General features: G+C 44.9%; 1 long non-coding RNA gene across 1 annotated transcript in view; it reads left to right on the top strand.

Annotated features, from left to right (window-relative positions):
• Window positions 1-21: 21 nt before the first annotated feature.
• The window catches only part of LOC129706406 (uncharacterized), a 53,805-nt gene continuing 40,201 nt past the window's right edge, over window positions 22-13,625 (top strand). The window contains exon 1 of the long non-coding RNA XR_008725052.1: window positions 22-293. This is a non-coding gene — a long non-coding RNA (uncharacterized LOC129706406). The remainder of the gene's footprint in view (window positions 294-13,625) is intronic.

Below are 13,625 nucleotides of genomic sequence, written 5' to 3'. Positions count from 1 at the left end.
TCCATATATATATATTGTACATACATCACATTTATGTATCAGAGCCCTCTCTTTGGTTTGTAATATAAGAATATCCTATGTTAATTTTTGATGCAAATTACATTTCAGGGTTTTCGTGATTAGCAGGAAAGGGTTCCTGCTGATCCAAGCTCTGTTTTAGTCACTGAAGAGACGATTCTTTGCCTTAAAACGATTTTTTAAAATAATTTCTAGAGAGAAGAAAAACGAGTACACTCAATTTCCGGAAACCGTGAACAAATGCTCACTGGATCCACCCAAACGTCATGTTCAAGGTAGGTTTAAAGACGATGCTTGAAGGATCATCAAGTATTTGATCCGGATGTGAGTAAATGTTTTATTGAGGGGACATCATGCATATCATCATGTACAGAACGTCGCGGCTCTGATCCGCTGAGAAAGTCCTTAAATACTCCAGAGCTGATCAAAGATTATTTTATAAAAGCACTTTTGAATCAGGGCTGGCAAATCAGAGGGAGCAAAGGGTGGTGTTTAACAGCCTGCAATGACCCTGAAGGCTGATGCGACAAGTGCTGCTCATACATTGTGTTCAAGAAGGAACTGCAGATGCTGGAAGATCGAAGGTACACAAAAATGCTGGAGGAACTCAGCGGGTGCAGCAGCATCTATGGAGCGAAGGAAATAGGCGACGTTTCAGGCCGAAACCCTTCTTCATAGAAAACATAGAAAACATAGAAATTAGGTGCAGGAGTAGGCCATTCGGCCCTTCGAGCCTGCACCACCATTCAATATGATCATGGCTGATCATCCAACTCAGTATCCCGTACCTGCCTTCTCTCCATACCCTCTGATCCCCTTGGCCACCAGGGCCACATCTAACTCCCTCTTAAATATAGCCAACGAACTGGCCTCGACTACCCTCTGTGGCAGAGAGTTCCAGAGATTCACCACTCTCTGTGTGAAAAAAGTTCTCCTCATCTCGGTTTTAAAGGATTTCCCCCTTATCCTTAAGCTGTGACCCCTTGTCCTGGACTTCCCAACATCGGGAACAATCTTCCTGCATCTAGCCTGTCCAACCCCTTAAGAATTTTGTAAGTTTCTATAAGATCCCCTCTCAATCTCCTAAATTCTAGAGAGTATAAACCAAGTCTATCCAGTCTTTCTTCATAAGACAGTCCTGACATCCCAGGAATCAGTCAGGGTGAACCTTCTCTGCACTCCCTCTATGGCAATAATGTCCTTCCTCAGATTTGTCCTTCCTCAGTCCTTCAGACTGATGGGGGGTAGGGGGGAGAAGGAAGGAAAAAGTGAGGAGGAGGAGCCCGAGGGCGGGGGGATGTGAGGAGACAGCTCGAGGGTTAAGGAAGGGGAGGAGACAGCAAGGGCTAGCAAAACTGGGAGAATTCAACGTTCATGCCATCCGGACGCAAGCAACCCAGGCGGAATATGAAGTGCTGTTCCTCCAATTTCCGGTGTTGCTCACACTGGCAATGGAGGAGACCCAGGACAGAGAGGTCGGATTGGGAATGGGAGGGGGAGTTGAAGTGCTGAGCCACCAGGAGTTCAGGTAGGTTATTGCGGACTGAGTGGAGGTGTTCGGCGAACTGATCGCCCAACCTCCGCTTAGTCTCCCCAATGTAAAACAGCTGACATCTAGAGCAGCGGATGCAGTAGATGATGTTGGAGGAGATACAGGTGAACCTTTGTCGCACCTGGAAATATCTGCTTGGGTGAGAGCAGTGTTGCGGGGTATGGATGGGACCCTGGTGAGAGCCTCATCTATGTTGGCGGAGGGGAATCCCCGTTTCCTGAAGAACGAGGACATTTCTAGGATGAGACGTTCCACACCAGGGCATCGGAAATGTCCTCGTTCTTCAGGGAACGGGGATTCCCCTCCGCCACCATAGATGAGGCTTTCACCAGGGTCTCATCCATACCCCACAACACTGCTCTCTCTCCCCATCCCCGCACTCACAACAAGGGCAGAGTCCCCCTGGTCCTCACCTTTCACCCCACCAGCCGACAAATACAACACATAATCCTCCGCCATTTCCGCCACCTCCAACGTGACCCCACCATTCGCCACATCTTCCCATCTCCCCCTATGTCTGCTTTCTGCAAAGACCGCTCCCTCCGCAATTCCCTTGTCAATTCTTCCCTTCCCTCCTGTACCACCCCCTCCCCAGGCACTTTCCGTTGCAACCGCAAGAAATGCAACACCTGTCCCTTCACCTCCCCCCTCGACTCCATTCAAGGACCCAAGCAGTCGTTCCAGGTGCGACAAAGGTTCACCTGTATCTCCTCCAACCTCATCTACTGCATCCGCTGCTCTAGATGTCAGCTGATTTACATCAGGGAGACTAAGCGGAGGTTGGGCGATCATTTCGCCGAACACCTCCGCTCAGTCCGCAATAACCTACCTGAACTCCCGGTGGCTCAGCACTTCAACTCCCCCTCCCATTCCCAATCCGACCTCTCTGTCCTGAGTCTCCTCCATTGCCAGAGTGAGCAACACCGGAAATTGGAGGAACAGCACCTCATATTCCGCCTGGGTTGCTTGCGTCCGGATGGCATGAACGTTGAATTCTCCCAGTTTTGCTAGCCCTTGCTCTCTCCTCCCCTTCCTTAACCCTCGAGCTGTCTCCTCCCATCCCCCCGCCCTCGGACTCCCCCTCCTCCCTTTTTCCTTCCTTCTCCCCCCCCCCCCCCATCAGTCTGAAGAAGGGTTTCGGCCCGAAACGTCGCCTATTTCCTTCGCTCCATAGATGCTGCTGCACCCGCTGAGTTTCTCCAGCATCTTTGTGTACATTGTTTTTTTTTTGGTAATTTAAAAATAAATAAACTTTATTCAGAATTAAAAATATATACAAGACAATAACTGCACAAGAACTCTGCATACCTTCTCAGTGACAAAACATTCACCAGTGTTCAACATCGTACTGGTATTCGCACCTATCTTTAAACAAAACACCGTTGCCACGCATTTGCACTACCCCCACCCCCCCCAGCCCTCCCGGGGTGACGTCCCTTCCCTTGTTTGAGGGGTATCCCCATCGGATTCTGTCTTTCAATATCCAGCAGCGGAAGAACCGTTGCCTGGGCTGCTGGTACATTGATAATACAAGTGATTTTTACAACATAACATTGTAACTAGGCAGCGGCACCCCAACAGAAATATTCCAATCTTAGGTTTGTAGCACGGATTTTTGAATCAAGGTCATTTTTGTTTTTGCCTGGGAGAAAGGGGATTTGGGTTTTCGATTTCATTTATTTGATATTAGCAATCTGTATTCTTGCAATATAATTCATCACGAACAGAGCAGCCGTCATCGTTTCCGTTGCTTTGGAACAACTAATGCGTCATTTTGACACTCGACGTGCCCCTCTCTTTGTCGTGGCCCCTCCTGTAACTGGGACCGGTGCCAATTCCCAGCAGAAGGTGCGTACATTCATGTGTGTGTGTGTGTGTGTGTGTGTGTGACCTCTGCACATGATGTTATGCAAAAGAGACCAGAGTAAAACTCAGGAGAGTTAAGACCGAGGAGACAGCAGATGCTGGAATCTAGAACAAAAACAGAACCATGCCAGAGCTCAGGATGTTAGGCAGCATCTGCAGTGGAAGTAAAAGGTGTAAGTGGGGGTTTCAGGTCAAGACCCTGCATCAGGGTTGTGAAGGAACAGGAAAGATGGCCAGTATATTGCAGTACTTAGAGGTGTGGGACATACGCAGGTGAGAGGAACAACACAATGGCATGAATTTTCCTATTTCAAGTAACCCATCCACCCGAAGTGCTTATCTGCCACGCACATTTTCTTTTTGTTCGTCCCTACCATCAAAATCCCGCCCCCTTCCACACTGACCGGGATCCACTTCTCATCTGGCGCCACCTATCTGCACCAATCTCTGTCTCATCCATGTGTTCAAGAAGGAACTGCAGATGCTGGAAAGATCGAAGGTACACAAAAATGCTGGAGAAACTCAGCGGGTGCAGCAGCATCTAAGGAGCGAAGGAAATAGGCGACGTTTCGTGCCGAAACCCTTCTCCAGTCTGAAGAAGGGTTTCGGCCCGAAACGTCGCCTAGTTCCTTCCCATAGATGCTGCTGCACCCGCTGAGTTTCTCCAGCATTTTTGTGTACCTTCTGTCTCATCCATCTTCCTTTCACCTCGTTCTGTCATCTCATCGTCCACTTCCCATTTAGCTTTAGTTTATTTATTATGGTCACATGTGCCGCAGTACAGTACAGTGAAAATATTTTGCTTGCATGTGAGTTTCTCCAGCTTTTTTGTGTAACATAGGAAATACTTGGTTCTTTGACTGTAACCAAACTGTCCACAGTGTACAGATAAAGGATGATGGGTACAACATTTAGTGCCAGATATAACATTGAAGTCCAATTAAGGTCAGGACCGCATCTGGGTCCATCTATCACCTACCAATCTCTGTCACACAGAGAGTTGTGAGTGTGGAATTCTCTGCCTCAGAGAGCGTTGGAGGCCGGTTCTCTGGATACTTTCAAGAAAGAGCTTGATAGGGCTCTTAAAGATAGCGGAGTCAGGAGATATGGGGAGAAGACAGGAACGGGGTACTGATTGTGGATGATCAGCCATGATCACATTGAATGGCGGTGCTGGCTTGAAGGGCCGAATGGCCTACTCCTGCACCTATTGTCTATTGTCCCCACCCTCTCCTCCAGTTGGTTCCATCTGTGCATCATGCCCCACCCCAACCAGTTGCACCTGTCATCTAACAACCTCTACATCACACCCCGATGTATTGCTATGTTCTGGCAATCTTTCTGTTCCCTCTTAGTCCTGACCCTGAAATGTCAACTTCCACCTTTTGCCTCCATACTCATCCCACTGAATTCTCCCAGTGTTCTGTTTTTTCTCTCGACAGTGGGAGTATGCATGGAGATGTTGTAGGGCCGAGATGGCCTGTTTCCGTGCTGTAATTGAGATGGACTCCAACAGGAAAATGTTGAGAACAGGTGAAAATTTATCAAGGAAAGCCTTTGCTGTCGTGCCAAACTGAGAAAGAGAGAGAGAGAGAGAGAAACAAGTCTTGCTCCAATTCAGAAGATAGACACAAAGTGCTGGAGTAACTTAGCGGGTCATGACAGCATCCTTGGAGAAAAAGAATGGGTGACGTTTCAGGTCGGTACTTTTCTCAGGGAGGTCCGGTTTCCTCCCACATTCCAAAAACGTGCAGGTTCTTTGGCTTCGGTAAAAATTGTGAATTGTCCCAAGTGTGTAGGATGGTACCAGTGTATGGGGATCGCGTGTCGGTGCAGACTCAGTCGGCTGAAGGGCCTGTTTCTGTGCTGTATCTCTAATGATCATATGTTTTTTAAATCCTGTTTTTTTTTGCAGCAGTGTGTAGGAAATCAAGCCCGAAGCATAGTCAACATTCTGTAGCACAGTTAAAATCTTGGACTGGAATCACGGCATTTTTACAGTTTTGATTGAGACCTTTCAGCCCATTGAGCCAATGGTAGCTCCAAGTAAAGTAATCCTTGTCAATTCAATTCACCAGCTCGAGTCACAGAGTCATACACCATGCAAACCTTTGGCCCATCAAGTCTGCGCTGACCAACAAAGCATCCATTAACACTAATCCTGCACAAATCCCATTAGTCCGACAATTTATGCCCTCTCATGTGCCTATCTAATTCCCTGCTAATTATATTCCTGTAGGCAAAGTGTTCCAGATCATAACTGCTTTCCAAGTAAATTTAAATTTCCTTGAACTTCTATATCCAATTTTTTAATATGCTTTGTAAATGATAGAATTTAACAAAAATTAAAACTAATGGAAAGTCACAGTAGAAGGGCCAAGTCTTTAAGGTAAGGTCAGAACTTTGGTCAGAATGGAAGAGTAATAGTAAAGGTGTGTAAGAAAGAACTACAGATGCTGGTTTATATCGAAGGTAGACACAAAATGCTGGTGTAACTCAGCGGGAGTGGCAGTATTTCTGGAGATGTTTTGGGTCATGACCCTTCTTCAGACTTCTTCAGTAATAGTAAAGGAATGTGTGAGGAAACAGAAATTGGAACTGACCAGAATATATCTTGAGCGCAGTCCCACTTCCGGTGCTGAGACACAATAAAATGAAGGATTTATGATCTTTACCTAGATTAATTATTGCTAAGGAAAGCGGCTTAGTTAAAAGTAGGTAAAAAAGTGCTTGAATAAATTCCAGGAGTGTTCTGGAGACTGTCTGGAGGCTCCAGGTAAAGGATTCTGAGAGAGAGACGGTTTAAACCCATCACAGACAATGCAATGTATGGTGCTGTTAGTGTGTGTGGCCATGGAAAAGGCACAGTGGAAAATTACTGAGAAGTTGTGACTATCAGTTAAAACTGGAAAAAGAGACACATCAATGCTATGTGAACAGTTCATGTTAAAAAAATGTGTTGCAAGATGTTGGTGAATTATTAACGTCTTACTATGTAAGATGCCAGGTGCAAATTGACCTTTTTGTGTATATAATGTTGAAAAAAATTCCATTCTGTGTTTCTGACTGTTATCGCTGAGTTAAAGAGTGCATGCTTCTTCCTATCTATACTGCATTAATATTGATAAAACCATGAGAAAAGTTTTTAATTTTTCGATGATTTTCTTTCTAATTAATAAACCAAACACAGGCAGTATTCAAACACTCGAGCTGCAGATTGGACTTTCAACCTCAAATAATGGGAAAATAAATTTACTCTTGGCAGCCTTGAGCTTTCATGGAAGATACATATAACTTTCATGGAAAGATAGATTTTGAAAATTACAATATACTAATCCATGAGGAGCAAAGGATTAAGGCATGAAAGCAATTCTAGGACTGATTCACAGAATCATGGCATGGATGAATGCCTGTCATGTCTGTACAGGTTCAATGCAAGAGCAAACCAGCTAATTCTACCTACCTGGCCTCTCCCATGCCCTAATCCATAATTTTTCCCCTGTAAATGCTTGCCCAGCTCCTTTTCAGAGGATAAATCAAATCTTCCCTCACTACTCTCTCAGACAGTAAATTTCAAACTAATCATTCGTTATGTGAAGAAAGCACCTTGGGTGGCACAGTGGTGCAGCGATAGAGTTGCTGCCTACACAGCGCCAGAGACCCAGGTTCGATCTTGACCTTGGGTGCTGTCTAAGTTTGTACGTTCACCCCATGACAGTATGGGTTTTCTCCAGGTGTGCCAGTTTCCTCCCACATCTCAAAAGGTATGCAGGTTTGTAGGTTCATTGGCTCCTGTTAATTGCCCCTGTTGTGTAGGATAGAACTAATGTGAATGGGTGATCATTGGCCAGCATGGACTCAGTGGGCCGAAGGGATGTTTCCACGTTGTGTCTCTGAACTAAAAACTAAACTAAATACTTGTTCTACCGTATGTCCTACACTACTTGATCTCGCCATCAATGTCAACATATTCTCTCCATTTACCATTCATGATTTTATAATATAACACAGCACAGGACCAGGCCCTTCACCCCTTAATTAAATAACACTTTCAGGTACCATTCACAACCTCCTGTGTTCTGAGGAGACCAATACTAGTTTCTGCAGTCCCTCCACATAAGTAATGACACTTGTTCTTGGAATCATCTTATTAAATATCTTTTGTACTCTCTCCAATGCTAACATTTGTTAATTGTGGCACCTGGTACCAGACCAGTGGTGGACTGGCCAGGGTGTCAGCTTGCCCGGTGGCAAATGGGCCCCTGATGAAGTGATAGCAAGTGATGGCAAGTGAGCCCCTGTTAAATGATAGCATTGTAGTTGTGGGTGGGCCCCCTTTGTCTCCTGGCAACCAATGTTTTTAGACCCAGTCCGCCACTGTACCAGACACACTACTCCAATTGTGGCTGAACCAATGTTTTGTAAAATTCATCATGACTTCCTTGCTACTGAACATTGTTACACGAGGAGCCAAGAGTAGCACTGGACATCAATGGTTCCAAGGATTGATTGTTCAATGGTTCTTTATTGTCACATGTACTGAGGTACAGTGAACTTTTATTGCATACTATTCAATAAATTATTAATACAGAAGCACATTCTTAGATAAGGTACAAAGTGTCTAGAAGTAGTCCACTGAGACAATATACAAGAGTCGCCAGGTGTTGGCGCTATTTTTAAAGTCCAAGTTGCTTTAAGTGCAGCCGTCCATAAAGGCCCATTGAGCAGGTGGCATTGCTGGCTCGGCCAGGCCAAGTGAAGTTGATGGTGTCCTCCACTGCTGCTCCACTGCAGCCTCGTCCAGTCCGCAAGTTCAGTCTTTTGGGGTGGTCCCGAACTAGTCGTATCCCTAGCTGTTGCAGGGCCTTTAGCCATCAGCTCACCACGGATCCTCACATTGGCAAACCATCGTCTCTCTCCTTGCCTGGCCACCGTTCAGTCTTTGTGCCCAGGGCACGCCTCCTGCAGCCAAACCTGAGAGCACAAGGTTCCTTTTACCAGTCCTTTGTTCTTGGTGTCCGCCGCTGCCATCTTGACTCTCTCAACCCTTCTCTCCGGTTCTCCGGTCCTCAGAGATGACAAAGGGCCGGGCCTGGCAGGTTCCGTTTCGAGGACGTGCTTCCCGACTCCATGTTTGGTGAGCCAGGCCTGCTATTGGGTGATGGGAGCGGTACCATGGGCTGCCACGTGGCACCACAGTTGAGAAGGATGCATTGGTTTTATGGTACAATGAATGTAGAGGAAGAATGTGAAAAATGGTGATTGCATTGAGTGCATGTTGTGAATAAAATATATATTTGAAATTAAAAATAAATATGTTTCTATTCTTAAAACACTGGATCTCATTTACTTTCCTTAACCATTTTGCCAACCTACCTTGTCACTTTCAACAAATTCCGGTTCCCAGTTCTCTTTGCTCTTATACCCCTTTCAGAAATTATATTAGTAAGTTGTTTCACATACATTCTGCTCAGTGTACTTGAGTCCAGTGAAGTGCAAGATCAGAAATTCTAATGCAATCCCTAGAATGCAATCCCTCTCTGTCAAGTCAAGAATGTTCAATTGTCATATGTAACAAAATTCATTGCCACAGATGGCTTAGAGCCCATGTCAATGGATATCAGGGATTGACAGATATTTGATTGGTACGGGTACCAGGGGTTGTGGGGAGAAGGTGGGATAATGGGGTTGAGAGGGAAAGATAGATCAGCCATGATTGAATGGTGGAGTAGACTTGATGGGCCAAAGGTTTTTGCTACCAAAGGTTATCCACTTTGATGGCGAAAACAGGAAGGCAGATTATTATCTGAATGGTGTCAAGTTGGGAAAAAGAGAAGTACAACGAGATCTGGAGGTCCTTGTTCACCAGTCACTGAAAGTAAGCATGCAGGTACAGCAGGCAGTGAAGAAAGCGAATGGCATGTTGGCCTTCATAACAAGAGGAATTGAGTATAGGAGCAAAGAGGTCCTTCTGTAGTTGTACAGGGCCCTAGTGAGACTACACCTGTCGTATTGCATGCAGTTTTGGTCTCCAAATTTGAGGAAAGACATTCTTGATATTGAGGGAATGCAGCATAGGTTCACAAGGTTAATTCCTGTGATGACAGGACTGTCATATGTTGATAGATTGGAGCGGCTGAGCTGGTAAACTCTGGAATTTAGAAGGATGAGAGGGTATCTTATTGAAACAGATAAGATTATTAAAGGTTTGGACATGCTAGAGGCAGGAAACATAATCCCGATGTTGGGGGAGTCCAGAACCAAGGGCTACAGTTTAAGAATAAGGGGTAAGCCATTTAGAACGGAGATGAGGAAAAAAGATTTCACACAGAGGGTTTTGAATTTGTGGAATTTTCTGCCTCAGCAGGCAGTGGAGGCCGATTCTCTGGATGCTATCAAGAAAGTTACATAGAGCTTTAAAGAAGGCCGAGAAGGCAGGAACGTGGTACTGATTGTGGATGATCAGCCATGATCATATTGAATGGCGGTGCTGACTCGAAGAGCCGAAGGACCCACTAGATCAGATTAGTGGGCAAAATTAGAACACATGGTATTGGGGGTAGGGTATTGACATGGATTGAAAATTGGTTGGCAGACAGGAAACAAAGAGTTGGAATTAACGAGTCCCTTTCAGAATGACAAGCAGTGACTAGTGGGGTGCCGCAAGGCTTGGTGCTGGGAACGCAGCTATTTACAATATGTATTAATGATTTAGATGATGGAATTAAAAGTAGCATTAGCAAATTTGCAGATGACACATGGCTGGGTGGCAGTGTGAATTGTGAAGAGGACGCTATGAGGATGCAGGGTGACTTGGATAGCTTTGATGAGTGGGCAGATGCATGGCAGATGCAGTATAATGTGAATAAATGTGAGGTTATCCACTATGGTGGCAAGAACTAGAAGGCAGATTATTATCTGACTGGTGCCAGATTAGGAAAAGGGGAAGTGCAACGGGACCTAGGTGTCAGTCAGTCACTGAAAGTAAGCATGCAGGTACAGCAGGCAGAAAGAAAGCTAATGCCATGTTGGCCTTCATAACGAGAGGATTCATGTATAGGAGCAAAGAGGTTCTACTGCAATTGTACAGGACCCTGGTGAGACCACACTTGGAGTATTGCGTCCAGTTTTGGACTCCTAATTTGAGGAAGGACATTCTTGCTATTGAGGGAGCGCAGCGTAGGTTCACGAGGTTAATTCCCAGGATGGCGGGACTGTCATATGATGAAAGAATGGAACGACTGGGCTTGTATTCACTGGAATCTAGAAGGATGAGAGGATATCTCATAGAAACATATAAAATTATTAAGGGATTGAAAAAACTAGATGCAGAAAACATGTCCCCGATGTTGGGGGAGTCCAGAATCAGGGTCCACTGTTTAAGATTAAAGGGTAGGCCATTTAGAACTGAGATGAGAAAAAACTTTTTTACTCAGAGTTGTGAATTTGTAGAATTTTCTGCCTCAGAAGGCAATGTAAGCCGATTCACTGGATGCATTCAAAAGAGAGTAAAGGGCCTGTCCCACTTTCACGATCTATTTCACAACCTTTTTTACTCGTGGACATTTTTCATCATGTTAGAATATTTGCCCCGACCTACTTGATGCCACGAGTACCTACGACTAGCATCACGACTTCCTTTTTTTTTTTTTTTTTGAAAATTATTTTTATTGGAGATAGGTACATAACCAATTACATCATTACTGTCTTACATTTTTAAATTGATAATATTGTCAGTTATTATTACATTGTCTCCAATACTTTTTGCCTTTTTCTTCATTTTTTTAAACTAGATAGAACTAAAGAGATAGATGAAGTAAAGGAAGAAAAGAAAGGAAAGAAAAACAAAAACAAAAAAAAACAAAACAAAAAAAAAAAAAAAAAAAAAGGGGGAAAGAGATAGTTAAAGAAGAATGGAAAAATTTATTAAAATAAAAAACATCGTTCGAGATATGTTCGTACATTTCAGAGTGTAGCATTTCATCCAATCTTTAGCCCGAGTGCTAGTCAGGTTCCTGTGCTGAACTATTCTGACCCTTTAAGTAATCAATAAAAGGAGACCATGTTCCAACAAATAATTCCTGTTTGTCCAACAGGGAAAGTCTGATTCTTTCCACGTTTAAGGTCTCCGTCATTTCTATAATCCACATTTTGATTGTGGGGGCCGTAGGGCCTTTCCAAAATTTTAGAATTAATTTTTTTCCTGTTATTAAACTATAATCAATAAAGTTTCTTTGTGTTATTCTAAATGTTTGATTTAATTCTAATATTCCGAGTATTCTTAATTTTGGATCTGGTTACTTTAGATATTATACTAAAAATATTTACCCAGAATTTTTTAATTTTTGTACAGTTTGCAAACATATGCGATAATGTAGCTTCTAAATGTTGACATTTATCACATATAGGTGAAATATGTTGAAAAATTTTATGTAGTTTTGTTTTTGAATAATGTAACCTATGTATTACTTTAAATTGTATTAGAGAATGTCTGGCGTTTAGTGAACACTGATATATGTGTTGTAAACTTTCTTCCCAAGTGTCTTTCGTTATCACGACTTCCTACGACCTACCTACTACCTACGACCTCCTACGACCTCGTGACGACCATGCTGCAAGTATGAGTCAAGGGCAAACTCGGCAGAGTTCGTGAATTAGGTCGTGAAAGTGGGACAGGCCCTTTAGATAGAGCTCTTAGGACTAGCGGGATCAAGGGAAACGGGGAGAAAGCACGAACGGGGTACTGATTGTGGATGATCAGCCATGATCACATTGAATGGTTGTACTAGCTCGAAGGGCCGAATGGCATACTCCTGAACTTATTTTCTATGTTTCTATGTTGCTATGAATGGCCTAATTATTGTCCTAGAATTTATGAACTTATGAAAATGGAACATGAATGTCTTACTTGCAAGAGCATAAAAGATTTGTAAACACCGAAACGTCTGTCCATTTGCTACCTGACACAGGGCAGCACGGTGGCACAGCCGCAGAGTTGCTGCCTCACAGTGCCAGAGACCCAGGGTTCAATCCTGACTACAGATGCTGTCTGTACGTAATTTGTACGTTCTCCCCGTGACCATGTGGGTTGTTCCTGGGAGCCCCGGTTTCCTCACACATTCCAGACATACAGGTTTGTAGGCTGATTAGCTTTGGTAAAAAATTGTAAATTGTCCCTAGGCTGTACGATAGTGCTATTGTTTATGGTGATCGCTTGTCGGCACGGACCCAGTGGGCCAAAGGGTCTGTTTCCTTGCTGTATCTCTAACCTAAACTAAACTAAATTAAACCAAACTAATCAAACACACTTAGTTCTTCCAACAGTTTGTTTATTGCCCACAGATCCATGAGCGTCTTATCCTCAAAAGCCCATTAATCAATCAATCAGTTTTATTCGTCACATTGCACATAGAGTGCAAGTGAAATGAATTTGTCAGCAGCGGTACAATGATAAAGAACACACAAACACAATAAAAATGTAACACAAACATCCACCACAGCATTCATCACTGTGGTGGAAGGCACAGAAATTGGCCAGTCCTCCTCCATTTCCCTCGTGGTCGGGACCTCAACCCTCGGCAACTGTCGCTGCGGACGTCCAGATGATAAAGGACAAGGTAAAAGTCAAGGTAAGTCCAGGATCGGCTCTTCCCCTCCAGAGACAGCGGCTTCAGGCTGATGTAGGCCGCAGGCCGGCGGCCGAAGATTTAAAATTCGCGCCGCAGCCAGAAGCACCGCAGACCGCAGGGCCGGCGGTCGAAGCTCCCCTCCAGGGGTGATGGTAAGTTCACGCTGGTCCCGCGGTAGAAGTTGGCCGCGGGCCGGCACTCGGAGCTTCTTCTTCCCCCCGGGTCCCCCACGAGGGATCCCGGGCTGTAGACGCTGCGCCAGCTGGAGCTCTGCAGACCACGGCTTCAGGCTGCCGGCTGCCGCGGGCCAGCGAAACAGAGCGCTCCCCTCCAGCGAATCCCAGCGTGGGCTTGCCCGCTCCACGCCGTGTCCGCACTGCGCCCGCCGCTGAAGCTCCGGGAAAGGCCGCGCTGATCCTTGCTGTTAGGCCACGGGGGAGGCGACCTGGAAAAAGTCGCCTCTCCGTGGAGGAAGCGACCGAAGCGGTTTCCCCCTTACCCCCCCACACAAAACACACTGAGAAACATCAAAAACATACTGTAAAACATACTAAAAAAAC

The sequence above is a fragment of the Leucoraja erinacea genome, chromosome 19 (genome assembly GCF_028641065.1).
Source record: "Leucoraja erinacea ecotype New England chromosome 19, Leri_hhj_1, whole genome shotgun sequence".
NCBI lineage: Eukaryota > Metazoa > Chordata > Chondrichthyes > Rajiformes > Rajidae > Leucoraja > Leucoraja erinaceus.
Note: the sequence above shows the minus strand (reverse complement) of the source record. Positions and strands in the feature narration are given on the sequence as shown.